The sequence below is a fragment of the Leptonychotes weddellii genome, unplaced genomic scaffold, assembly GCF_054177405.1.
Source record: "Leptonychotes weddellii isolate Sample4059 unplaced genomic scaffold, ASM5417740v2 HiC_scaffold_17074, whole genome shotgun sequence".
NCBI lineage: Eukaryota > Metazoa > Chordata > Mammalia > Carnivora > Phocidae > Leptonychotes > Leptonychotes weddellii.
The window spans coordinates 1-4,297 of NW_027754056.1; the positions used below are offsets into that span (position 1 = coordinate 1).

At 44.2% G+C, this 4,297-nt stretch overlaps 1 long non-coding RNA gene across 1 annotated transcript; it reads left to right on the top strand.

The window, feature by feature from the left end:
* The first annotated feature begins 1,742 nt into the window (after positions 1–1,742).
* LOC115942063 (uncharacterized) lies at positions 1,743–4,297 on the top strand. The gene is made up of 3 exons (XR_004076722.2): positions 1,743–3,049; positions 3,306–3,358; positions 4,253–4,297. It is a non-coding gene; the product is annotated as an uncharacterized LOC115942063 (long non-coding RNA).

Sequence of the window (4,297 nt, forward strand, 5' to 3'; positions counted from 1 at the left end):
CCCTGAGACACAGAGATACAGAGAGAGAGACCGTGAGCAGGGGGAGAGGCAGAGGGAGAGGGAGAAGCAGGCTCCCCGCTGAGCCAGGATCCCTATGTGGGGCTTGATCCCAGGACCCTAGGATCACGACCCGAGGACCTGAGCGGAAGGCAGACACTCAACCATCTGAGCCACCCAGGCGCCCCTGGATGCTGTTTTTTAAAGAATAATCAGCCTAAAATAATCCTTATGCCAAATATGCCAAAGAGACACATTTTGGGGTGGCAAATTCTGTTCCCCTTCAGGACACTGGCATGACACTGCATCATTATTAAGAATATTTAAGATAAGAATGTGCACAAGAAAGTTTAAAATAAATCTTAAGCCCACATAAGAAAGAAACTTGAGAGAGGTTGACAGCAATTTATTCAAATTTGACAATACTAAAAATTTGCCTTCACCAGTAATGAGTAGTAAAGTTGAAACGTCTATCAATAATCATAATAAATTGATTACAATCACATAATCATAATAATTTAATTTCCATGCAAAGGAAAGATTGAATTATCTTAACATTTTCTCTAGGAAAAATGATATAACAAAGATGTCATATGAAGAGAGGATCAAGGGATTTGTAGCCAAAAAAATTGTAGGGGAAAAGGTCAGAGGTGTACCAGGCAGTCAATAAAAATGTTATTTGGGATGAGAGAAAAACTCTCTATAAAGGCCTGATAAACAAGGGAAGTCATTTTAGATTTCTAAGTCAACATGACTGTATATAAACTTTGTTCAAACCAAAAGCCTGATTTATGGCCCACTACGCATGCATTGTACACCTGCTTTGTGAAAGAGTAGCCTAAAGGAAAACCATCTTGTCCTTGAGATATTGATCATTGCTCCCACACCCTGCATTTCTTTACAATAAAACTCATGATTCCTGCCAATATGCTATAGTCTTTTGAGTTTTTCTAAGATGTAAAAAGTATATAACCCTGTAAAAACTATTCATTCTCCTGAACACTTTCTTTCCTGCAAAGAGCATGTTTCCCAGGCAGCCGTCCTACCTTGGGCTTGAATAAAACTCTTTCTTACTTTTAGAAATTCTAAAAAGTTTGTTCATTTTGTGTCAACATTTCTATGGAAATTGGGATGTTTCACATATGTCAGCTGTCCAAATTTTGTCATTTCTTTGCTCATTATAAATAAATATTAACTTTGGTACCTAATTGCCTACATCACACATACCTTTTTAATGCTTCTTTTCTTAAAGAGGGTCCCCCAAATTGTAAGTTTCAGGCCCCACAACCTAGATCTATCCCTGGGGTGTTAAGTAGAAAATTTTTGGTTGCAATTGGAAAGGGTTAACAGGGATGTGAATGTGGTAGGGAAGTGGGAAATAGATCAACTGTGGAGGTTGAATTATAATAATTTTGAAGACCAGAACATTGTGACCAGCTTTTAAAATCTGAAATTTCAAGGTGTCCTTGGTATTATGAGATTATATGACCTCAGAGGCTGACTTCATGGAAAACCGCCCCTCCCCCACAAGGGGAGCCTCCAGCTGCTCTGTACCTTTCAAACTTCCAAATAAGTGGCTGCCTAAAGGATCGATATTTGTGTTGTTATTGAGCAGGGAAAACAGGTGGCTGGATTATTTGTTTACCAACCCCCCACTTGAATCTACCACCTGCTTCCCAAATGACAATAAATAGCTCTTTCCTATTTTCTTTCTTCTTTTCTTTCTTTCTTTAATTTTTTTAAAGTAGTTTTTTTTTTTAAAAGATTTTATTTATTTGAGAGAGAACGAGAGAGCGAGCATGAGAGGGGGAGGGGAAGAGGGAGAAGCAGACTCCCCGCTGAGCAGGGAGCCCCATGCGGGACTGGATCATGGGACTCCGGGATCATGACCTGAGCCGAAGGCAGTCGCTTAACCAGCTGAGTCACCCAGGCGCCCCTCTTTTCTATTTTCTAATGACAAACTGGATGTAGGTGGATATTACTATTATCAGTAATGATAATAATCGTATAGAACAGAACTGACAAATATTTTTTTAAAAATCTAGTATAAATCTCTCAGTCTCACATGGAGCCTCATTTCCTCAATCCCATTTAAGTGCCTGGGCAGGACTGCAAGGGATATGGCAGATCTCTGGGTCTTGGGGGAGGGGAGGTGGACAGTGTAGGGAGCAGGAGAGAAAAAAAGGAGACATGGTCGATTAACCCCAACGGGTTGATCCTCCCTGATAATCTGAGAAAGGCAAGTATAAATTCCAGGGCAATGATACACTTTTCATGTTTCTGGCAAAGACTGAAAAGACTAAGTCAAATTGTGTGGGGGAGGGAGGAGACCGGCTGGGGAGGGGCGACCAGGCTTCTGCTGCAGTGCTGTAAGGAGGGTTAATTGGGGGGACCTGAGCTCACTGATAACACTGGCTTCGTTGGGCAAAAAGCAGACGTGAATTTAAGTCACTGTAGTCTGAGTCCTCTTTCCCGCCTGAGCACCGTCTCCCTATTACGTTGGAGGCAGGCGGGTGCGCTTCTGTACCCCACACAGAACAGGAGACTACTGCCTGCCCTGGATCTAAGGAGGTTTGAAAGGGCAGAGGATATCCAAAGGCGAGGGCGAACACCAAAGCGAGTCAGGATTGCACTGCCTATACCCCCTTTCTGCCCCTGCGCGGGTTCATTTGGGGGCAAAAAATGTGGGCTTGGGTGAGGGAGCTGGGGAGGGAACGGGCGGTCAGGATTGGGTACCAGCTCCCTATTGCATTGAAAGCAGGCTGGTCTCTGGCCCAGGTAAAAAAGAGAAGGAACACGCCTGGGTTCCCCGCAAGTCAGTGTGAAGGTGGGAGGCACCTGCAAGTCACTGGAAAGGAAAAGGGAGGGTAAAAGGACCCCCCGCAGGTCCTGTTCTGCGCTTCTCACACCACAGCCACGCCCTCTAGCCATTTAGATTCAGAAAATGGTGGGCAATGGGGAATGCTGGGGAGGTGGGCGGGAACCCTGCGTGGGTGTCAGCTTCCTAGTGCGGAGGATGTGGACGTGTGGAGCGAAAGATGGAGAAAGCGAGGTAAGCACCCCGGATACCAGCAGATGGGCGCAAGCGTGGCTGATACGGGGATGCCCCCACGGGTGGGGGCGGGCGGACAATCCTTTCTGGGACGGCATTCCCTACGCTCTGGCCCCGAGGTGTACACTCCTGCGCGCGCGTGTGTGTCTGTGTGTGCCCATGCGCGCGCTCGCGCGGGGTGGGGGTTGTTAGGAGAGTTGATAGAGCTCTCTCGAAAGGAGTAGTATGGATTCTTTTTTCCATTCCTATCCTGTAGGGAAAAGATGGTCTTTTTTCACAAGAAAATTCCTGACACAATAACATCAGAAGGTTAGCAATATCTCTGTGTGGCAGAAGTCTGTATTTTTATGTTAATTTTTCCTTGTTGCTTGTGTCTTCTGTTTTTCCAAAGAGAGTATCTATTACCTGGGTAACAAATACTATTATAAGGTTAAAAATGAAAATGTATACAGTTTTAAAGGATCTATTAAATCAGCTAAAAGAGTAATCATCACTAAGCCATAAATCTGTCCCCCAGTATATTTTTGTGACACAATAGGCATTTTAACAAGTTTCACAAGTGACTATTGCACTCTAAATTTTGAGAGCCATTGCTGTGTTTGTCAGGTTAAGCTAAGCTTATGCTGGGGTAACCACCCCCCCAAACCCCTGTGGCTTAACGCAGCAAAGGTTTACGTCTAGCACCCAATAAATGCCCAACATATGTTGGTGAAGGTCAGGAGTGAGAGGGCTCTGCTTCCCATAGTCTGTTAGGGATCCCAGCTGACAGAAGCTCCACTACCTGGAATATCGCTGGTCATTGGCATGTGGAGAGTGTCATGGAGATCTCTCACTCCTCCTTAAAATAATAGTCTAGAAGTAATAGAAATCACTGCTGCACAGGGCTGACTAGCTCAAGTTAGTCGTGTGGCCTTATCCAACAGCAAGAGGCTGGGGGTGCTCTGGGGATAGGAAGTATGGTTTTCTGTGTGCCCAGAGGGAATAAAAACTATAAAGTGAGAAAAAGAAACTAAAAGAAAATATTCGTAAGAATTCAAAGGGGAATGCTTTTTCCAAAGCACTGAAACAAAAAATTACAAATTGTAAAGAAAAAGTGACACGTGTGATAATAGAACATTTTCTGTGAAGCAAAGCAAGAATGACTGTGCCCTTGGCTTTTGATTTTCACTGTGATGCCATTTTGGGAGATCTTCACATTTCCAGACCATTCTTCAAGGCCATGGCAATGGCAGCCTGATGGATGCTGGT